Source organism: Mastomys coucha, unplaced genomic scaffold (genome assembly GCF_008632895.1).
Source record: "Mastomys coucha isolate ucsf_1 unplaced genomic scaffold, UCSF_Mcou_1 pScaffold23, whole genome shotgun sequence".
NCBI lineage: Eukaryota > Metazoa > Chordata > Mammalia > Rodentia > Muridae > Mastomys > Mastomys coucha.
In genome coordinates, this window is record NW_022196906.1 from 15,746,109 (window position 1) to 15,769,802 (window position 23,694).

Sequence of the window (23,694 nt, forward strand, 5' to 3'; positions counted from 1 at the left end):
AGAATAAGAAAATAAGTAAGAAAAAAAATTTTTTTTGAGACAGAGCTTCTCTGTGTAACAGCCCTGGCTGTCCTGGAACTCACTCTGCATGCACCACCACCATCCAGCTTTGAAAATAATTTTAGAAATATATATTTTTTAAAGAAGCAGATGTGACACACGCCTTTAATCCCAGCACTTGGGAGGCAGAGGCAGGTGGATTTCTGAGTTCAAGGCCAACCTGGTCTACAGAGTGAGTTCCAGGACAGCCAGGGCTATACAGAGAAACCCTGTCTCAAAAAACCAAAAAAAAAAAAAAAAAAAAAAAAAAAAAAAAGAGGAGGAGAAGCAGAAGCAGGAGAGAAGAAATGGAGGAAGCCACAGCAGCTGTGAATACTTCCCACCCACTTTCCTCTGCTCCCACAGGAGGTGCTGAGGAGAGCCATTGGTCCCTTCCATGGGATTTCATCCACTCTCTCTTTTCCTGTACCTCCCAGCTAGCAGTATGTAATTCCATCCCAGCTGCATATGGGCTCATAATCTTGGGAGGTGCTGGGAGATACAGACTATGGGAGGTTACTTGAAGTAAGGCTCTGTCTATGCAGCTATGAAGGGGTTGTCATCAATGATGGGAATATTGTGGAGCCACTCACATTCCTTTAAGTAACTCCTCACCTACACTATATAAGTCCAGTCAACTTTATTTCCCAACTGGGATTTCAGCCGAACTATACTGTGGTCTGTCATTGGAGTTCTGTCCTGGAGAAGACCAGGTCTCTGTTTATATTTCACCTAGAAAAAGGCTGGGTATGTGCTGAAGCACACCTTTAATCTCAGAGCTCAGGAAGCAGAGGCAGGTGGGTCAGTGTGAGCTTGGGGCCGGTGTGGTCTACATAAACACAGTATCAATAATACCCAAAAATCATCCAACAGGAGTAGAAAAAGCCAGCAAGATGTGCTAGCAGCCAGTAGATGGAAAGATTAGCACCCTCCACTGGTGGGCCCTGGGGGCAACAAACAGAGCAAGCTCTCTAAGGCCTGAGCTCTCTATATGGGAGGTGAAATAAGGAGATAAAGGACCAGAGTCTGGGGCCTTGAGGTGTGTGTGATTGTGTTGGTGTACAAATACTGGCAGAGGTCAATGGAGGACGTCAGGTTTTCTGCTCTGTCACTCCACTTTATTTCTTGAAACAGTGTCTTTCTGAGCCTAGATCTAGGCTGGAAGCTGTTAAGCCCCTGAAATCTTGTAATCTGACCCCACAATAGTGAGGTTCCATGCTTCTGTGTGGCCAGTAACATCCAGCACTTTGTGGGGTGCTTGGGGCTTTATGCTTGTACAAGTCTGCTTACACACTGAGCCATCTGTGCAGCTCCTGTCTCTGTGGCTGTCACTTTTCATATGGCCTTAATCCGGTTCCTTGTTTGTGGACATCAAATGTGGCAGTCTAGGTAGGTGCCCTCTGAACTCTGGTCTGCATCCATAACAGTAGGAAATTGGACAGTGTCATAGAGCTTCTTTCTTTCTTTCTTTCTTTCTTTCTTCCTTCCTTCCTTCCTTCCTTTCTTTCTTTCTTTCCTTCTTTCTCTCTCTCTCTTTCTCTCTTTCTTTCTTCCTTTCTTCCCTCCCCCCTTTTTTTTATTTCTCAAAACATAATGGTTTCTCTGTGTAGTCCTGGATATCCTGTAACTCACTCTGTAGATGAGATCTGCCTGCCTCTTCCTCCTGAGTGCTGGGATTAAAGATGGGCACCACCACTGTCCAGCTGCCTTAGGTTTTTATTACTCTGAGCAAAAGCAAATTGGAAGAAAGGGTTTATTTGGCTTACAGTCCCAGATAGTAGTTCATCATCGGAGGAAGAAGCCAGGACAGGAACTCAAACAAGGCAGGAACTTGAAAGCAGTAGCTGAATTAGAGGTGGTGGTGGAGTGTTGCTTACTGGTTCACTCCCCATGGCTTCACCCTGCTTCCTTTTAGAACCCAGGACCCCCAGCCCAGGGATGGCCCCACCCACAGTGGAATGGGCCCTCCCCCATCAATAACTAATTAAGAAAATGTTCAGCCCCGGCGGTGGTGGCTCGCCTTTAATCCCAGCACTTGGGAGGCAGAGGCAGGCGGATTTCTGAGTTTGAAGCCAGCCTGGTCTACAGAGTTCCAGGACAGCTAGGGCTATACAGAGAAACCCAGTCTCGAAAAGCCGAAAAAAAAAAAAAAAGAAAAGAAAAGAAAAAAGAAAAAGAAAATGTTCTACAGCCAGGTCTTATAGAGGTATTACTCAATTAAGAGTCCTTCTTTTCAGGTAAGTCTAGTTTATGTGTCAAGTTGACTGACATGAGACCAGCCAGCACCAACAGTCTCCTTTTACCTGGGTTCTACCTCATAAAGTTTTCACAACTGCCTAAAACTTGCACCAGTTGGGGACAAAATGTTCAACACAGGAGACTATAGAGGACATTTCTGTTTTGTTCATACTCATTTACTTTTATTTATTTATTTTGGTTTTTCGAGACAGGGTTTCTCTGTATAGCCCTAGCTGTCCTGGAACTCACTCTGTAGACCAGGCTGGCCTCGAACTTAGAAATCTGCCTGCCTCTGCTTCCCAAGTGCTGGGATTAAAGGCATGTGCCACCACTGCTCGGCCTTGTTCATACTTAGATTTGAATCCAGGGCTTCAAACATGCTAGGCAGATATTTTCACTGAGGGACATCCCAGGCCTTTGTGGGGCATATTAAAAGTATATGATAGGGCATGTCAGCATTTCTTCTCTTCTAAGGAAGGGTGGCTCATACTCCATTGTATGGGTAACTGTACTTTGTTTATTCATGGTGCCTCATGCCTGGGAGAAGCCAAGGCAAAGGATTGCTGAGAGCCTGGTCTGCTTTACAGATGATGCAAATCTCTGTTTCAAAACACCCTCCTGGCGGGTGGTGGTGGTGGCAAGTTCCAGGACAGCCAGGGCTACACAGAGAAATCTTTTTTTTTTTTTTTTTCCCAGACAGGGTTTCTCTGTATAGCCCTGGCTGTCCTGGAACTCACTCTGTAGACCAGGCTGACCTCTAACTCAGAAATCTGCCTGCCTCTGCCTCCCAAGTGCTGGGATTAAAGGCGTGTGCAACCACCACCCAGCCACAGAGAAATCTTGAAGGCCTAAACAAACCACACCAAAAACAACAACAGCAACAACAACAACAACAAAGCATCTTCCTCCAAAAAAAAAGAGAGAGGAAGGAAAGAAGGAAGAAAGGAAGGAAGGAAGAGAAAGAAAGAAAGGAGTGAGTAAAAAGAAGAAAGGGGGGAAAAAGCAAGAAGCTGGGAGGACTGAGACAGAGAGGAGGAAGAAAGACAGGAGAAAGTCACAGATGCATGAGGCCTGGCTCTTGTCACCCTTCTGACAAGACAGATCTACCAATGTAGCTGCAGCTGCCCTGGAACTCAGCTGTGTCCACAGGAGGACTTCAAGCTTGTGAGCCTCCTCCTGCATGGGACTCTTTTGTTGTTGTTGTTTGGTTTGTTCACTTGATAGGTTGTTTTTCTCAGACAGGGTTTCTCTGTGTAACCCTGGCTGTCCTGGAACTCACTGTATAAACCAGACTGGTCTCAAACTCAGCGATCCCCCTGCCTCCAGAGTGCTGGGATTAAAGGCATACACTACTACTGCCTGGCTCAAGATGTATTTCTGGTTTTTTTGTTTGTTTGTTTTTTGTTTTTGTATATGGGTGTTTTGTCTGCATGTTAATCTGCACACCAGAGCAAGGCATCAGATCCTATAGGACTATAGTTACAGATGGTTGGGAGCTTCCTTGTGGTTGCTGGGAATTGAATTCAGGACCTTTGGAAGAACAGTCAGTGCTTTTAACCACTGAGCCATCGCTCCAGCCCTGCCAGTGACTTTGGTGAATTGTAGTTTCAGGTTGTTAGCTCAGGGTTACATAACCTATTTAACTGAATTTCACAGGCCCCGCCTACTAGGCTTCACACTGGGTACTTAAACTTGGTTTCAGAGTCTGTGGTTCAGTGACCTAGCATGCAGGAAGTTGAAAGTTTGATTCTCAGAACTGAATAAACTAGGAGTGGTGGTGTGCATCTATAATCTCAGCACTTAAGAGGGTCAGAAGTTCAAGGTCATTTTTGGCTAATTGTTCAATGCCATTCTAGGCTATACAAGACTCCATCTCAAACCAACAAACAAAAAGTGTGTGCAGACAAAAGGGCCAGTGGATAAAGACCCTTGCCACCAAGCCTAATGACCTAAATTGGATTCCCAGGTGGTGAAATACAGTAGAAGGAAAACATGAACTCCACTAAATTGTCTCCTGATCTTCCTTCATGTATGCTGAATGTGCATTTTCCTCCCCAAAGCGTAATGAGGCTATGGGAAGAAAGGCGGAGGAGACCAAAGAGAAAATGAGGGTGGACAGTATTGCTGGCGGGTTCCATCCCTTCTGGGTTACATACACTCCAGGGTCTGCTTTCCATGAGCATGGGAATCCATGAAAGTTTCCATCTGGTCGTGGCAGGGCTTGACAGGGTGAGTCCAGCATGCAGGAGGCTGATCAGGGTCATGAGTCTCAGTTCAGCCTAGAGATAGTGAAAAGCCCTTCTCTAAAATCAACCAGGAACAAGACCCTTGTGCTGGCTGATAGACCACTTTAGTTATGGCCATCCCATAAGTAGGTAACATAATAGGATGGTCAGAAGGTAACCTAAGTGAGTCATGGTGGCTCATACCTGGGCTACTTGAGACACTATCCTATCTTCAAAATTAAGTAAATATGGCTCTGGCTCAGCAGATAAAGGCACTTGCTGCCAACGCTGACAACCTGGGACTCACAGGGTAGGAGAAAACTAGTTTTTGCAAAATTTTCAGAGCTCAACATGAGCAACATGGCCCTCTCATACATATACATGTGCCTGCACACACATACACACACACACACACACACACACACACACACACACACACACAAATGTAATAAAAACTATTTTTAAAAAATTTCAAAGTGAGGGCTCGAGAGATGGTTTAGCAGTTAAGAGCACTGACTGCTTTTCTAGAGGTCTTAATTTCAATTTCCAGCCACCACATGGTGGCTCACAACCATCCATAGTGGGATCTGATGCCCTCTTCTGGTGTGTCTGAAGAAATTGACAGTGTATACACATATTTAAAATAAATCTTTTTTAAAAAATTTCAAAGTGAGCTAGGCAGTGGTGGTGCGTGCCTCTCATCCCAGCAGTTGGGAGCCAGATGAAGGCTGATGATTTCTGAGGTTGAGGCCAGGCCTATGTGGACAGTTCCAGGACAGCCAGGACTGCATAATGAGATACTGTCTCCAACCCACACCCAATGTGGTGGCGCATGCCTTTAGTTCCAATACTTGGGAGGCAGAGGCAGGTGGAGCTCTGAGTTCCAAGCCAGCCTTGTCTAATGAGCAAGTTCCAGGACAGCCAGGGCTATACAAAGAAACCCTGCCTTGAAAAAAAACAAACAACAACAACAAAACAATCCCCTCAAACAGACAAACAATAACAACAACAAAAAAATTTGCTGCTCTTGAAGAGAACCAGGGTTCAATTCCCAGTGACCATATCAGGTGGCTGACAATTATCTAATTCCAGCTGCAGTAGGAACCAACTTTTCCAGCCTTGGTGGGCACCTGCACTCATGTGCACATACCTATACACACAGACACACACACATGCTGGTCTCAAACTCACAAATATCTATTGCCTCTCGAGTGCTGAAAGATTAATGGTGTGTGCCATTAATATAATTAAAAAAACAAAATAATTTACCTTGAAAGTGGTGGCACATGTCTTTAATGCCAGCAATGGGAGGCAGAGCCAGGTGGATCTCTGTGAATTCCAGGACAGCCTGGTCTACAGAGGAATTTCCAGAACAGTGGGGCTACACAGAGAAACCCTTTCTCAATAAATAAATAGGGGCTGGAGAGATGGCTCAGCGGTTAAGAGCACTGACTGCTCTTCCAAAGGTCCTGAGTTCAAATCCCAGCAACCACATGGTGGCTCACAACCATCGGTAATGAGATCTGATGCCCTCTTCTGGTGTGTCTGAAGACAGCTACAGTGTACATATAATAATAAATAAATCTTTTAAAATAATAAAATAAATAAATAGAACCAAAAAATTAAAACTTTGAGTGAAAAAGGAAACAGAATTTTTATTACTTTTCTATATCTGTGATAGACCAAAAGCAACTTGGGGCTGGGGGGAAGACTTTATTTCAGCTTATACTTCCATCATTGAGAGAAGTCAGTACAGGAGCTAAAAGGAGGAACCTAGAAGCAGAAACTATGCTTGGCTCACTGGCTTATTCTCAGCTAGCTTTCTTATGCACCTGAGGACTATCTGTATAGGGATTGTGCTGCCCACAGTGGGTTGGGGGTCCCACATCAATCATTAGTCAAGGCAATCATTCATACAACCACAGTCGAGTCTAATGGAGGCAGTTTGTCAGTTTGAGATTCCCTTTTTCATGGTGAGTCAAGTTTGTTTCAAGTTGACAAAACTAACCAGGACAATGAAGAAGTCTAGACCCCACTTGTCTACTTCAACAATATGGTGTAGAAAGCCGTTAGCTGAGCCGTGTGGTGGTGGCACACGCCTTTAGTCCCAGCACTTGGGAGGCAGAGGCAGGCGGATTTCTGAGTTCGAGGCCAGCCTGGTCTATAGAGTGAGTTCTGATGTTGGATCCAGCATACTTGTATGCTAACAATGAAGTCTGGTTTATACTGGGTCCAGCTTCTGTATATGTTTGGACTCTTGTTCATGATCTTCCTGGTGCGTACCTATCTGGAATGGATAAAAACCCAATTGTTGGTGCAGGTCAAGTGTTTGTCACCACTCCCCTCCCACCCACTTTTCTCCTTTCTTACCCTTTGAAGCACTCTCATATAGCCCAGATGACCTCAAATTCACTCTGTAGCTGAGGATGACTTTGCACTATGGATCTTCATACCTCTGCATTTCTATTTCTGAGACAACAGACATGTATCTCTATGCCTCTGTGCCTAGTTTACTCAGTATTGGCGATGGAACCCAGGGTTTCATGCCAGCCACACACTACAAGCAAGAATTATACTTCCAGCCTCCCAGGCTATAGATGATACTTAGAAATCTAGGAGCCGGGCGTGGTGGCGCATGCCTTTAATCCCAGCATGCCACCAAACTCTGGCTAAAAAAACCTTAAAACCAAAATTGAGCAGGATGTGGTGGTGCATGCCTTTTGTCCCAGCCTTGGGGTGTGGCAGGGGGGAGAGGCAGGTAGATCTCAGTTCCAGGTCACCCTGGTCTCAAAATCCAGTTCCAGGTTAGCCAGAGCTACACAAAGAAATTCTGTCCTGGAAAACCAAAACCAAAACCAAACCAACCAAAAATACCATGAGTTTGCCAGTCTTGGTAGCTTGGGTCTGTAATCCTAGCATTTAGGAGGCAGTAGCAGTCCAGTGACTTAATGGCCTGAAACATTCTTTGTTCTTTATGACAGAAAACAGCCCTTTTTGTTTGTTTGTTTAGAGAAGGTAAACTTTATATCCATGGCTGCCCTGGAATCTCACTATGTACAAGAAAGACCAAGCTGGATTGGTACATGCATGCAGCATTCAGGAAGGAAGATCTGAATTCGAGGCCAGCCTAGTCTACAGAGCAAGTGCCAGGACAGCTGGGACTACACAAAGAAAACTGGTCTTAAAAAAAATCAAATTGGGCTGGCGAGATGGCTCAGTGGGTAAGAGCACCAACTGCTCTTCTGAAGGTCCTGAGTTCAAATCCCAGCAACCACATGGTGGCTTACAACCACCCATAATGAGATCTGACGCCCTCTTCTGGTATGTCTGAAGACAGCTACAGTGTAGTTATGTATAATAATAAATAAATCTTTAAGAAAAAGAATCAAATCAAAGCCGGGTAGTGGTGGCGCACGCCTTTAATCCTAGCACTTGGGAGGCAGAAGCAGGCGGATTTCTGAGTTCGAGGCCAGCCTGGTCTACAGAGTGAGTTCCAGGACAGCCAGGGCTATACAGAGAAACCCTTTCTCGAAAAACAAAAAATAAACAAAAATCAAATCAAAGGCACACAACAAAAACAAGTAACATGTTGGCAACAAACACAGAGATCCACCTGCCTGTGCCTCCTCATCCCTGATCTGGCCACCACCAAATATTTTTAAAACCCAACCAGAGGCATGGAACCTCCACATTTGGACAGAGCCCTATGCTCCGAGGCTGATGGCTTTCTTTGAAATCAAAGGAAAATTGTGACCATGGCTGTTTCTACCTCACACCCGGTGCATTTTACGTATTCATCCTGCTCCCCACAGACTGTGAACCAGAGGGCGGCTAGTAGCCAATAGCAGCTCAATAAATATTTGTAAAGCTAATTACTGGGCCTCAGCAGGTTCTGCAGGAAATGTGGCCAGGGCACAGTCTCACAGAGCAGGCAGGGCCGCGCCAGAACCAGGATCAAAAGCGTTTCCCAAGCTCCCCCTTTGCACCGTGTGGGCTCTGCCCTGTCCTTGGCCAGTCTGGCCACTTCTCGGCTTCACTTTCCTCCCTGGGGGTTCACTACCGAGCCTAAGGACTTTACTTTTAACATTACTATCTCCCATCTGGACCACCCAGCCCCCTCCCCCAACCTTTAAGCGTCGCCGCAGTGCCGCCCCCTCTGCGCATGCTCCTCGGCTTGAGGCCCAGTTTCGTGCCCTGGAAATAGGTGTGCGCTTGCGCAGAGCCGCCCAGAGCCCCACAGGGGCGGTGCACGGGGATCTTGTGCGGCCTCTGGATCCGCCCACCTCGCGACTCCCCAAAGGACCGGTGCGCGTGCGCACAGCGAATGGCTGAGCATGCGCACAGAGAGCGGAAGGGTGTGCTGGCGCGCGCACGAGGCCGGACGGGCAGCGGAAGCAGGGGCAGTGGACTGGGTAGAAAGGGAGGCGGGGGCGCGCGCGCGGGCTTCGTGTGTGCTGGGGTGGGGGGGGTGGCCTGCTGAAGCCGAGCGGGCACGCGCGCGAGGCTTTCCCACTAGCTTGGCAGCGGCGGCGACGGCTTCTTTGTTTCCCGAGGAGAAGCGAGACGCCCACTCTGTCCCCGACCCCTCGTGGAGGGTTGGGGACGGTGCCCGGAAGGTTACGGAGCCGGTAGCTCCAGGTAAGGCAGGGAGACTCCCGGGCGGAACGAGGCTCCCGGGCCTTGGGCAAGACGGTTTGAATGAAGCCGAGGCGCCGGGAGGGGGAGGGGGCAGCTGGGCGACCAGAGCGGGGTCGGGGTACGGCGGCGCCTGAGGGTCAAGAAGCCTTGCGCGCGCGGCTCAGGCCGCAGTGCAGCGAGACGGCGGCGGCTTCTAGGCTCGGTGGCCGGCGAGGCGGGTGGCTCCGGGCCGCGTAAAGGCCGCGCGCGCGTTCTCGTGGGGGCTTGGGACAAAGCTCCTTCCCTTTAGCGTTCCAGAGATCCAGATACCCTACTTTAATTCCTGTGAACCCCAACTTTGAACAGTGGCTAGGTATCGTGGGCTTTTCTGGCCTCGTTTGTAATGGGAGCGATCCTAATGCCCTGCGGTCGGGCGTCGGGAGCAACATTTTACCTGAGATATTGATGCCCAGTGTAGCTTGGACACAGTCATGAGCCCTCTTCGGCCCCCAGGCCTCTCTTTTTAAATTTTTATTTATTTATTAATTTTTATAAATTTAATTATTTCAGATTTTGAAGGAAAAGTAAAGAATTTCTTCAATGTCTTCAAAATGTTTGCCTAAAAAGTGAAAGATGCCTAGGAACGTTTGCTCACAGCGGCATTGTTTTTGAGTCCCTTGGCCCTTCCCAGTTTTTCAGATAGGGCTTTTTATTTTAAAACATCGAAGGCGAGTGTTTTGCCTTCGGGTCCGAAGGCATCGATTTGATCCCTTTTACCTCCAGTGACTCCTCAGGAACTGGAAACAAGTTTTTTGTTTGAATCGACAGACAGGCTTTGAGTTTGATGCCCAGCGCAGGCTGTCAGCTAGCTGTGTGGCCTTAGGGGAAATCTCTAATCTCTCCAAACCTCTTGGTTTCCTCCTTTGTACAAGGGAATTACTTTCACTGATAGAATTGCGAAGAACTAGGCAAATAGTTCATGCATCATCGTCATCGTTCTGATTTTTGAAGACAGGATCTTAACCCCAAGGCTGACCTCCCCTTCCTCATGTAGACCAGGCTGGCCTTGGATTCTTTATCCTCATCTTCCTGCCTCCACCTCCCAAGTGCTGGGAGAACATGTTCATCCAGGCTTCCTGCACTGTTACTGACTGACCCAGCAGATAGTTGAATCCTTACTTTGTGTTACATGTCTGCTAGGGGGATGGGTTGTAAACATGGGGGCATTTCTCCTTGGCCTGCATGTGTATTAATTCATTAAGAAGTATTGTGTTTGTTTGATTCTTCCGACCCCCTTCTGGTCTCACTGTGTAGCCCTGGCTGTCCTGAAACTCTGTGTTACCAGGCTGGCCTCAAACTCGCACAGATTGCCTGCCTCTGCCCTCTGAGTGCTGGTATTAAACTCTTGCATAGCCATGCCCTTAGGCCCACTTGTGGTTTTTTTTTTTTTTTTTTAATTAAATCAGTTTTGTTTGTTTTTTGAGACAGGATCTCTCTGCAGCCCTGGCTGTCCTGGAATTTGCTTTGTAGACCAGGCTGGCGTCTAGCTGAACTCAGCTCTGCCTGCCTCTGCCTGTTATTCAAGCTGTGAGCCACCAGTGCCAAGCTAGTTAAAGCATTGCAGTTGCTTATTTATTTGTGTGTGGAGGTCAGAGAAGACTTGCGGGGGTCAGTTCTCGCTCCTTCATGTGGGCTCCTGGATTGAACTCAGGTAGTCAATTTGCAGTGCAAGATGTGCTTACCTGTTGAGTCATTATTTCTCCTGCTCCTGAGTCTCTAAATGTGTTGAATTTTTGTGGTATTGATCAAAGTTGGTCCTGTACATTCTAGGGAAGTGTTCTACCACCAAGCCAGTACCCTGCAAGCAGTGTTTTTTTGTTTGTTTGTTTGTTGGGTTTTTTATTTGTTTTTTTTCGAGACAGGGTTTCTCTGTGTAGCCCTGGCTGTCATGAAACTCACTCTGTAGACCAGGCTGTCCTTGAACTCAGAAATCCACCTGCCTCTGCCTCCCAAGTGTTGGGATTAAAGACGTGCACACACACACACACACACACCCCAGCAGGCATTGATTTGATTTTTTTTTTTTTCCATGAATGTGGGTTTTGTTGTTGTTGCTTGTTCATTTTGGGTGTTGTTGGGCCTGGAATCCATGGTCTTGTGCGTGTTAGACGTTATATCTCCCTAACCTTTTGGCCTGCCATTTAAGCCTCACAACCTATCTTGTGAAGGGACAGAGTAGTTGCCCAAGGGAGCAGTGGTGAGCTGCATGGAGAAGGAACCTTCATTCAAAATTAGGGAAGATGTGTCTCCCCCACCCCCATAGCTGGGAATGGAGTGGTGCCCTCAGAGCTGCTACTCTGTCTCCAACAGTGCAGTTGGAAGCAGGCAGTAGTGGGACAGGAGAGGAAGGTCTCTAGGAGGGATGGACTTGGGTGATTGGTAGAAGAGTCAAAGCAATAAATATTTGTTGCTGCTGTTTGGTTTTGAACTTTCCAGGCCATTGCTCTTCTAGCCCCAGATGTCACTGCTTTGAAAGTGATGAAGTCACTGGTGAAGTCTGGGGTCCTGGTTAGGTGGTTTGTGAGTGGGTGTGAAAGGTGTTGGTTTTTTTTTTTAACTTAACATTTTTTGTTTGTTTAATTTTGTGTGATACATGGAGGTCAGAGGACAACTTTGAGGAGTGGATTTTCTCCTAACATGTGGTCCTGGAGATTGCAGGACCTACTGACCCTCATCCGTGAGACAGGTACCACTGGGATGTCACTGCACCTGGTGATAGGCCTGGATGAAATGACATGCAAATCTGCTAACTGTAGTGAACGCCATTTGTTTTTTTGTTTGTTTTTTGAGACAGGATTTCTCTGTGTAGTTCAGGCTGGCCTCCATCTGCCTGCCTCTGCCTCCAGAGTTCTGGGATTAAAGGTGTGAGCCACCACCACCTGGCATGGATATTATTTGTTTAAGTTAATATTCTGGTTTCATTTCTATTAATTCTTTTTTATGGTGCTGGGGACAACCCAGAGTTTACATATGATAGTTGTGGTGGTTTGAATGAGAATAGACCTCATAGGCTCATATATTTGAAAGCCTGGCAGAACTGGTTTTAGGAAGGATTAAGATATGTGTCTTTGTTTTTCAAGTGGGGATGAGCTTGAGAGTCAAAAGCCCATGCCAGGCCCAATCTTTCTCTCTGCTGCCTCCTTGTATATCAACCATGCCTGCCTGTTGCCATGCACTCCCTCCGTGATGGCCATAGACTCAGCCTCTGAAACTGTAAGCAGGAGCCCAAATAAAAACCTTGGCTATGGTGTCTTCACAGCAATTGGAAAGTGCTTTAATTGTGTGTTATTTTTTGTGGTAGGTATGGGTACTGGGAACTGAACTTGGGTCCTTTGCAAGAGCAGCAAGTGCTCTTAACCTCTGAACCCTCTTCCCGGATCTCATGTTGAACACTTTAAAAATATTTACTGCCCATTTGTAGTTCTAGAAATAATTTTGTTTTTATTAGCTCATTCATTGATTGTCAGTCTTTTCTAGGGTATATTTAATTTTTGCAAGTTTATTTTGTGTGTGTACATGCAAAAGGAAGAGGAGGACATCACTCTGTCTTTCCATTGTGGGAAACAAGATCCTTGCTCTGTCAAAGCAAGAAGTTACTGGAAGTGAGACATTTTGTAATATACTCCTTTTGCAGAATGGGATGCCAGCATAGGGAATAAGCAAAACCGGCTGGCTGATTTTTTTGTTTTTGTTCTTTGCTTTTTGTTTTGTTTTTTTCGAGACAGGGTTTGTCTGTGTAGCTCTGGCTGTCCTGGAACTCACTCTGTAGACCAGGCTGGCCTCAAACTCAGAAATCCGTCTGCTTCTGCCTCCCAAGTGCTGGGATTAAAGGCATGTGCCACCACTGCCCGGCTCTTTCTTGTTTTTTAAACATGGGTCTCATTGTGTTAACAGGGCTGACTTGGAACTCAGACCAGGCTGGCCTCAGACTCACAGAGTTCCACCTGCCTCTGCCTCCTGAGTGCTCCACTACACCCAGCACTCAAGACTGCTTTGTTTTACTGTGTGTGTGTGTGTGTGTGTGTGTGTAAAATAGTCATGAGGTCAGAGGTCAACTTTCAGGAACTGGTTCCCCTTCAATCAAGTGAGTTAATAAGGTTCAAACTCAGATCATCGGGCTAAGTGGCAGGGTCCTGACTTAATTAGGGGCCTTTTTTTTTTTTTTTGCTGTATTGAAATGAAAAACAAGTTGGGGAAAAAGGATGTATTTGGCTTATATTTCCATGTTTCTGTTCATCAGAAATCAGTATTGGAACTCAAACAGGGCTGGATGTAGGAGCTGATGCAGAATGCATGGACGGGTGCTACTTACTGGCGTGCTCTCCATGGCTTTCTCAATCTGCTTTCTTTTTTCTTTTTCTTTTTTTTTTATTTTTCGAGACAGGGTTTCTCTATATAGCCCTGGCTGTCCTGGAACTCACTCTGTAGACCAGGCTGGCCTCGAGCTCAGAAATCCGCCTGCTTCTGCCTCCCAAGTGCTGGGATTAAAGACATGTACCACCATTGCCTGGCCCAGTCTGCTTTCTTATAGAATCTAGGACCACCAGCCCAGGAATGGCCCTACCCAGGGTGGGCTGGACTCTCCCCATCAGTACCTTACAGCTAGATCATATGGAGTCATTTTCTCAACTGAGGTTTCCTTATTTCAAAGAACTCTAGTTTATGTGTCAAGTTGACATAAGACGAGCCAGCACATGCCTTTAATCTGCTGAGCCATCTTGATTGCTCATTTTTGTTTTGTTTTTTTAAGACAGTGTTTCTCTGTGCAGCCCCGGCTCATTTTTGTTTGTTTTGTTTTTTTAAGACAGTGTTTCTCTGTGCAGCCCCGACTATCTGTAGATCAGGCTGGCCTTGAACTCTCGGAGATCCTCCTGCCTTTGCCTCCCAAGTGCTGAAATTAGAGGCATGTACTGCCACCACGTTGCCCTAATTATTATTTTGAGACATAGCCTAGGTTGGCCTGGAGCTTGCTATGTAGTTGAAAGTGACCATTTTCTGTTTGTTTTTTCCTTTTTGCTAGGGTCTTAACCACATATTCCAGGCTGGCCTCAAACTCATGGCAATCCTCTTGTTTCAGCCTCTCAAGGACTGGCTTTACAGGCTTGGATACCACACTTGACTTAGGCATTGGTGTTTCATTTTTCTGACTTCATCATAGGTGTACAGTAGCATCTCACTGAGTGCTAGCAAGGGTTCTGTGCTTCCTTTCTTTATTTTCTTTTATTTATTTATTTAATTTATTTTTGGTTTTTTTTTCGAGACAGGGTTTCTCTGTATAACCCTGGATGTCCTGGAACTCACTTGGTAGACCAGGCTGGCCTCAAACTCAGAGATCCGCCTGCCTCTGCCTCCCAAGTGCTGGGATTAAAGGAGTGCGCCGGGGCTGGAGAGATGGCTCAGTGATTAAGAGCACTGACTGCTCTTCCGAAGCGTCTGAGTTCAAATCCCAGCAGCCACATGGTGGCTCACAACCATCTCACAATGAGATCTGATGCCCTCTTCTGGTGCAGCTGAAGACAGCTACAATGTACTTACATATAATAAATAAATAAATAACTTTTTTTTTTTAAAGGAGTGCCCCACCACTACCACCCAGCTTTTTTTTTTTTCAGATTTATTTTTTATTTATATGAGTATGCTGCAGGTGTTTTCAGACACACACTAGAAGAGGGCATCAGATCCCATTATAGACAGTTGTGAGCCACCATGTGGTTGCTGGGAATTGAACTTAGGACCTCTGGCAAAGCAGTCAATGCTCTTAATCATTGAGCCACCTCTCCAACCTGGTTCTGTGCTTTCATAAGCTATAGTAGCATTGAAAAATACTTGAGAGAGTTCAGTGATTTTGATTTGTTTTATTTCATTTTTAACCAAGAATTTTGAGCTGTGATCTAGCTTAGTGGTAGCCTAGTATGCACTAGGCCCTAGAGTCTATCTCCAGTCAAAACAAGCACAGACACAGTCTATAGTAAACATGGGTCTGGAGGGATGGAGAGATGGCTCAGTGGTTAAGAGCTCAGCTGTGTGGCCGTGCCTTTGATCATAGCATAGCACTCAGGAGGCAATGGCAGATAGATCTCCATGAGCTCGAGGATAGTCTGTTCTACAGATTGAGTTCTGGGATAGCCAGAACTACACAGAGAAACCTTGTCTCAAAAAATTAAAAGGTTAAAAACAAAACAAAAAACAGAGTACTGGCAGCTCTTTCAGAGGACCCAACCCAGGTTCCATTCCTAGCTGGCACATGGTAGTTCACAGCAGTCTGTAGTAACTCCATTCCTAGGAGATCCTATGCCTTCTTCTGGCCTCTGTGGGCACTGCACATGGAAATTACACAAACATCATGCAAGCAAAACACCCCCACACATGAAATGATAGTTAAAGCAATGGAAAAAAATTTGTGAGATTGTTTTTGTTAGTTTGTGGAATTTTTTTTCTTTTCTTAAGGTTTCTGTCTGTAGCCCTGGCTGTCCTGGAACTCACTCTGTAGACCATGCTAGCGTCAGATGCACAGAGATCCACCTGCCTCTGCCTGCCCAGTGCTGGGATTAAAGATGTGCACCACCCTTGCCTGTTTGAAAATTGATTTTTAGCCGGGCGGTGGTGGCACACGCCTTTAATCCCAGCACTTGGCAGGCAGAGGCAGCGGATTTCTGAGCTCGAGTCCAGCCTGGTCTACAGAGTGAGTTCCAGGACAGCCAAGGCTACACAGAGAAACCCTGTCTAGAAAAACCAAAAAAAAAAAAAAAGAAAAGACAAGAAAAAAGAAAACTGTTCTTTGATTTTTACTGTTACTTAACAAAATGTCTCAGAGTTTAGTCATTCTTCTCATAAATACAGATACACAGATACACATAATTAAAGATAATAACATTAAAAAATTCTGTGTCCCAGTGTGGGTATGTACATGTGAGTGTAGGTACGTGTGGAGGCCAGAAGGGGAAATGAGTTGACTCCTCTGGCTGGATCTGGAGTTACAGGTAGTGTGAGCTGTCCTGCATGTGTGCTGGGGATGAACTCTTGTTCTTTGTAAGAGCAATAAATGCTGAACCATCTCTTCAGACCCTAAAATATAGAAAATAAAATGGACTGGTAATGTGCCTCAGTGGTGGAGCATTTGCTTAGCATATTTAATCCTGGGTTCAGTCATTCACATTATACACTGAATGTTTAAAAGCTCTGAATGAAAGTGGCAGTATTATCTGGGATACGTCAAGGATCTGTCATTCAAGACCAGGAGATCTTACTGATGTCATATCTTAGCAGAAGTGTTAGGCTCATTAAGGACTAGTGATTTTGGTGTTTGCTGTGTAACTACAGCTGCTGCTATGAAGCCTTCTGTATGTGGAGTTGAGACACTTTGTCTGGAAGTTGACTTTCCCATAGCTGCATGAAAGAAAGGGGCTCTTGTTGGCTTCCCTTTGTTTTCCACCTTATTTTCTGCAATAATTTCCCTTATTATTGCAGAAATAAGCAAGTGGATATTAGCAAACACAGACCAGCTCTGATCCCTTCCTGTCATTTGTACCCCAAGCTGGTTTCTTGAGCTTCTGAAATGGATTCATTATGTGAATGAATCCTGAGAATGGCCCTGACACCACCCTTTCTTCACCTCCCAAGTGCTAGGATGACAGGTGGAATAGACTTTGACTTTTTTTGAGGGGTAGGACGGGGACTATTTAGGTCTTATGTAGTCTAGCTGGCCTGGAACTCAAATGAAGCTCCTGTTAGCCTTGATGTTTGCACCTTCTGTCTCACCCTCCTGTGTGCTAAAGTAGGGTATGTGCCACCATGGCCAGCTAACAATTTGTCTTTCGTCCTATGTGTTCGCCAGTCAATGCGGTAAAATTGCTCAGGGTGTAGCTTGGTTTGTAGAGCGCTTGCCCAGCACATATGAAGTCCTGGGTTCCATATTGCATAAGCCAGCATGGTGGTGCATGCCTGTAACCTCCAGCACTTAGGAGGTTGAGGGGCAAAAAAGTACAGGGTTTAAGCTGGTGTGGTGGTGCATGCTTTTAATCCCAGAACAAGAAGCAAAGGGTAGGCAGAGGTAGGTGAGTTTGAGGTCAACCTAATCTATATAGTAGTTCCAGGTCAGCTAGGCTCCATAGTGAGTCTGTATCTCAAAAACAAATACACAGAATCCTCAAGTCCAGCAACAGAAAAACAAGTAGGGTGCCCATTTTGTAACAGTGGTAACTATCAGTTTTAAGTTGTTTTGCTAGCTGGGTATGCCTCACTGGCGCAGGAAGCAGGTGGCTACATGACAGTTGCTGCATCACCTGTGACAGTGAGAGGTGTCAATCGGGGACATCTGATGTGCTTCTTGCGTGTCCTAAAAGTCTCAGGAGAGTTGCACTGTGGGCCATCCTCACTGTGTCCTTGGAGTTTAATCTGGAATCAGGTGGACATGTGTGATGCTGATGGTAGCCACTGCTGTTTATTTCTCAGTTGATCTTCTGCCTGCAAGAGGTTCAGTGACCTCTGTAGGTAGTGTCCTGTCACTCCCTCCTTCTCTGTCATTCATGGTCCTCTGTGCCTCTGGTGGGGCCTAGTGGAGGTGGAAGCGACCTTAAACAAGAGAAAGGATGTGGACAGATTTGTGTAACTGCAGATGTGGGGACTGGGCACAGTCTAGCCAGTGGTGCAAAGCCCACCCCAGGGATGGATATAGCTAAGTGTGGTATATCCTTGTAGCCCCTTCCCCAATCACTGTTGAATTCCTAAAACTCCCTGAGGATAATAAGGCCAACCTAGTTCTCTTAGAGCTTGTGATAGTGAGATCCTTTTTTTTTTTTTTTTAAATTTATATTGGTGTTCTGCCTCCATGTATGTCTGTGTGAGGGTGCCATATCCTCTGGAACCTGGAATTACAGACAGTTGTGATTGATTGTAGGTGCTGGGATTTGAACCTGGGTCCTAAGAGCAGCCTGTGCTCTTAGCCACAGAGCTATCTCTCCAGCGCCCAGTGCTGAGATATTAAGTGGTTTTTCAAGTGAATGAAAATAGAAAGGATGCAAGATCCTGGATACCATACACATTGCCCTCCCCCACCCTTCCTCCCTTCCTTCTTTTTGACAGGGTTTCAGGGTTTCTTTGTGTAGCCCTGGCTGTCCTAGACCTAGCTCTGTAGATAGACTGGCCTTAAACTCAAAGAGTTTGTCTCTGCTTCTGTCTCTACCTGTGCTGAGATTAAAAGTATGCTCCACCACCTCTCAGCACTATACACAATTTTTTTCCCTTTTTTCCCCCCTGAGACAGGGTTTCTCTGTGTAGCCCTGACAGTCCTGAAACTTACTCTGTAGACCAGGCTGGCCTCAAACTCAGAAATCTACCTGCCTCTGTCTCCCAAGTGCTGGGATTAAAGGGATGCTCCACCACTGCCTAGCCTTTTTTTTTTAATTAATTAATTTATTTATTAATTATGTGTACAGTGTTCTGCCTGCCTGTATGCCTGCAGGCTAGAAGAAGGCAGCAGACCTCATTATGGATGATTGTGAACCACTATGTGGTTGCTGGGAATTGAACTCAGGCCCACTAGAAGAACAGCCAGTGCTTTTAACCTCTGAGCCATCTCTCCAGCCCTCCATACACAATTTCTAAGTCTAATTTTTTTTTTATGATTGACTTAATTGAATTTTCTGTATTGAGTTTTTGCATGTGTATGTATGTACCCTGGAGGCCAGAAGAGGATATTGGATCCCATGGAGCTAGAGTTACAGGTGGTCCACAGGTGCCAGGAGTTTAATTCGTGTCCTCTAGGAGAACATCAGTTTTTGTTTTTGTTTTTGTAAATTTATTTTTTGTGCCCTTTGCTTACATTATTTTTATATTTTTGTTTATATCTTTTGGGTCTGGACACTTTTAACCAATGAACAATATTATTTATTTTTCTTTTTTTAATTTACATTGTGTTCTTAGTCATTGAGCTATCCTCTCCGGCTTCTAATCTGAATCACTCACTGAACCTGGAGTATGCCTCTTCACTCATTTAGATTGGCTAGTGAGCCCCAAGGTCTTCCTGTCACCTCCCTACCTCATGCAGTCATGCAACTGTCACCTGGCTTTTTTTTTTTTTTGGGGGGTACTGTGTATAGGCACGTGTGTGGTGGCCAAGAGGTGACAATGAACATCTTCCTTAATTTCTGTCTACCTTGTATTTTGAGCTTTTGAAACCAGAGTGCAATGGTTGGGCTAGCCTACAGCCCCTTGCTATGGTGGGCACAAGCAGTTAGTACTTACATGGTGCTGGAATTCAGCCATGACGCTTTCAGAGGAAGAGCTTCGCTCACTGAACCCCTTTCCCAACCCCCATTGCTTCTTTAGTGAAGCTGGCTATCGGAATGCACTTGTCAACTGTCTGTTCCCTTGTTCTTTCCTAGTGTTTGTAGGCTGCTTAGCTGATGGTGGCTCTGCACACTTTGAGCCTTTTCTGCAACTTGATGTTTCAAAGGCAGTAGCTAGAGGAGGAAGTGCTGTTTTTCTTTTTAGGTTGATTTTTATTTGTATGTGTATTACACATGTCACGTGTGTAGGTACCCAAGGAAGCCAGGAGGGTGTCAAGAGCTCCTGGAACACGATTTGTAGGACACTGGATTTGTATGTGTTGGGAACTGAACTCTGGCCTCCTTGAAGAGCCATTGCTCCAGCCCCCAAGTGACATTCTCAAGAGCCTCTTGTACTTTATGTGGTGGTTTACATGGTCATGGTTCTCATAACCTCAAGCATTTGAGCCCCAGTTGGTGGTGCTGTCTAGGAGGGTTTAGGAGACGTGGCCTTGCTAGAAGTAGTAGCTCAGTTAGGGAGAGATTTACAAGTGTACAGCCTTGGGCTGGAGAGATTTGCTCAGTGATTAAGAGTACCGACTGCTCTTCTGAGTTCAAATCCCAGCAACCACACACATGGTGGCTCACAGCCATCCGTAACGAGATCTGACGTCCTCTTCAGGAGTGTCTGAAGCAGTTACAGTGTACTTAGATATAATAATAAATAAATCTTTAAAAAAAAAAAGTATAGCCTTACCCTACTTTTTCTTTTTGCTTGTGACTGAAGATGTGACCTCACAGTTCCCTTTTCTTGCTGCCATACTTCCACACAGACAAGATGAGCTTTTAGTCCTTTAGAACCTTAAACCAGAATATAGTCTCTTTTGCTTAAATTGCCCTTTATAGTCATGATGTTCTATCACAGCAGCGAATAACTAATATGCCTTCAAAAGCTGTTTTTTGTTTTTTGTTTTCCTTTTTGAGACAGGGTCTGTGCTACATTTGCATTCCTGGACATGTCTCAATATGTAGACCAGGCTGGCCTGGCCTCTTAATTTGAGATCTGCTTACTGCCGCCCCGGGTATTGTGATTAAAGGTCCTTAAAGGGTGATGTTAAGCTGGGTGCTGGGTCACCTGGGTAACTCTGTCAATGGAAAGTTAAGGGCAGCAGAATCTAGAGATCTAGCTTGGGCTACACAATGAAATTTTTTTTTTTTTCCCGAGACAGGGTTTCTCTGTATAGCCTGGCTGTCCTGGAACTCACTCTGTAGACCAGAGTGAGTCAATGTCAAGACCAGGCTGGCCTTGAACTCAGAAATCTGCCTTCCTCTGCCTCCCAAGTGCTGGGATTAAAGGCATGCGCCACTGCTGCCCGGCAAGATAATGTCTTAAAAAACAAAATGAAGTCAGTTCAGGAGTACTGTTGAGCAGAGGCCCTAGCAGTCAGATGTTCTTGCTTTCAGCTCATTGACAGAGGGGAAGTTGGCTTGTACTGGGTTTGGGGTTGTAAGGAGATGATGACCCAGAGTTTCTGGTGCTGCTTGCAGGTCTGACTCAGCTTATCTTGCTCCTCTAGCTGCCTAGGAAGTGGAGGATCCTATAGGACTAATGCTTTCTTCAGGGAGCAGGCACCTATAGTTTTGTTTATTGGACCTAGGTTCCTAGTCATCAGCACTTTTTTTAAATTGAGACAGGGTAGACAGGGTTTGTGCATCCCTGTAGACCAGGCTGACCTTGAAATCAGATCTGCCCGCCGGCCAGCCAGCCACCTACTCTGCTTTTTCTTCTGATTAGCCTTAAAACTGAATGGAAACAGTTTAGGCTTTTTAAAAAAATGTTTGTAAGTGTTTTGTCTGCATGGTGTATGTGTGCACCACTTTTGTTACTGGCCCCTGTGTGTGGAAGCCAGAAGATACATATTGGATCACCTAGAACTAGTTATATAGACAGTTGTTCCCTGCCTTGTGGGTGCTAGGGATTGAACCTAGTTCCTTTGGGAGAGTAGCTGCTGCTCTTGCTCTTACCCCTGTACCCCTGTGCCATCTCTCCAGCCCCAGAAGCAATTTAGATTTTTTCAAGACAGGGTTTTTCTATTGTTGTTGTTGTTGCTGTTGTTGTTTTTGGCAGTTTGGACTTTTAATCTTCTATCTAGAATACTGTCTCTTCCTTTCTGATGAAAAATTTTACAATTTTTTGTTTTTGTTTTTTGAAGACAGTTTCCCAGACTAATGTCAAATTGGCTGGGAAACCTTGAGAACTCCTGATCTTTATTTTCAGGGTCTCTCCCTGAACCTGAAGCTTGTTTTGTCTGAAGGATTTGTCTTCATCTCCCACTCCTGGGATTACAGGCATACACAAACATGCCCAGCTCCCCCCCCCCCCCCCCCCCCCCACAGGGTTTCTCTGTATAGCCCTGGCTGTCCTGGAACTCACTCTGTAGACCAGGCTGACCTCAAACTCAGAAATCCGCCTGCCTTGGCCTCCCACGTGTCGGGATTAAAGGTGTGTGCCACTCGGCCTCCCACGTGTCGGGATTAAAGGTGTGTGCCACCGCTGCCCGCATACCATGCCCAGCTTTGTACATGGGTGCTGAGGAATAGAATTCAGGGCCTCACTCTTGTACAGCCAGTGGGGTTTTTTGTTTGGTTTTGAGAGAAAGTCTCACTGTGAGCCCTCGCTGGCCTAGCAGGGTTTTCATGTTCCTATTTTGAAGACATAATTGACAAAATCAGCCATAGAGAAGTAAACTGTAGAAAAGTTGGCCTATGAAGTACTGAGAAATATTGTTTTGGAGAAATACTGTACTCCAGGAGGCCCAGGCAGCTTCTTGGCCTAGGCACCCTGAGGAGCCCCCAGCCTAGGCCTGTGCCACCACATCCTGATGTGATTTCTCTGCCTGAGGTACAGTGTTTGCTTCAGCCAAACAAAGGCAAGGTTTGCCATCACAAATGACTTTTTTTGTTTTTTGTTTTTTGTTTTTTTGTTTTTTTGTTTTTTCCAAGACAGGGTTTCTCTGTGTAGCCCTGGCTGTCCTGGAACTCACTCTGTAGACCAGGCTGGCCTCAAACTCAGAAAAGAAATCCACTTGCCTCTGCCTCCCAAGTGCTGGGTTTAAAGGCTTGTGCTACCCACCACTGCTCGGCTCACAGATAAATGACTTTTGATTTCTGTTTTCTGTTTCTATATCTCTTAATGATAAAAATATATTTCAAAAAAAAAATAAAAAAAAAAAAAAACAAAAAAAAAAAATATATTTCAGTATCATCAGGAAGGGTAATTTAGATAAAAGGGAGCTGTATCTCAGGCCCTGGCTCAGGCTAGAGTTGTTATAATGCTTTTGGACTCTGTAGCTACAAAGACATAACTTTCCCATCGTTTAATTTTGTTGTTGTTGTTGTTAAATATACATATGTTTGTAGTATGTATATGTGTGAGCCATCTCATGAGCCCTCACAGTTCTTTTTATGGTTTTGTACAAGGGCATGTATGTGCATGTGGAGGCCAGAGGATAATCTTGGTTGTCATTAGAAATGCCACTGACCTTTGAGAGAAGGTCTTTTTTGTTCTGGGGCAAACCTAAGACTTCATGTATGCTATTCATGTGCTGATCCACTCAATTACACCTGAGCCCTGACTGAGTGAGTGGGTGACTGACTGAGTTTATTGTTTGTTTCTTTCTTTCTTTCTACTATTATATAGGATTAGTATCATGTCACATGATTTTAATCCAGGTGGGTCTCTGTGTTCCAGGCTGGTCTAGTCTATATAGTAAGACCTTGTCTCAAAAATTACAAAAAAACCAATGTGTGTGTTTGTATACATATATAAATACTTATCTATTTATTTTTTTCTTTTTTCATTGTCTATATGCGTGTGTGCACTTGAGTTGAATGCCTGTGGAAGCCAGAAGATCAGAACATCAGATTCTCTAGAGTTGGAATTACAGACACACACTAAAAGAAGAAAATTCCCAGTGTGGGTGCTGGGAACTAAATTCAGGTCTAATAGAAGAGCAGCAAACACTTTTTTTTTTCTTTTTTAAAGATTTATTTATTATATATAGTGTTCTACCTGCGTGTATGCCTGCAGCCAGAAGAGGGCACCAGATCTCACTAGGTGGTTATAAACACCATGTTACTGGGATTGAACTCAGGACCTCTGGAAGAGCTGCCAGAGCTCTTAACTGCTGAGCCATCATTTCTCTAGCCAGCCCTTCCCCTTTTTTCTTTTTTTCTTTTCTTTTTCTCTT

General features: G+C 45.3%; 1 protein-coding gene and 1 long non-coding RNA gene across 5 annotated transcripts in view; one reads left to right on the plus strand and one right to left on the minus strand.

The window, feature by feature from the left end:
• Positions 1–6,195: 6,195 nt before the first annotated feature.
• On the minus strand, positions 6,196–8,724 carry LOC116073014. Its single transcript, XR_004111636.1, has 3 exons — positions 8,630–8,724; positions 6,873–6,971; positions 6,196–6,789 (listed from the first exon to the last, which is right to left on the minus strand). It is a non-coding gene; the product is annotated as an uncharacterized LOC116073014 (long non-coding RNA).
• Positions 8,725–8,904: 180 nt separating this feature from the next.
• Smarca4 (SWI/SNF related, matrix associated, actin dependent regulator of chromatin, subfamily a, member 4) overlaps positions 8,905–23,694 on the plus strand; it is an 87,197-nt gene continuing 72,407 nt past the window's right edge. For 3 of the 4 annotated variants that reach the window (XM_031345500.1, XM_031345502.1, XM_031345503.1), the window contains exon 1: positions 8,905–9,140. The gene's annotated coding sequence lies outside the window, so the exon portion shown is untranslated. The remainder of the gene's footprint in view (positions 9,141–23,694) is intronic. The other variant, XM_031345498.1, reaches the window with a different exon arrangement.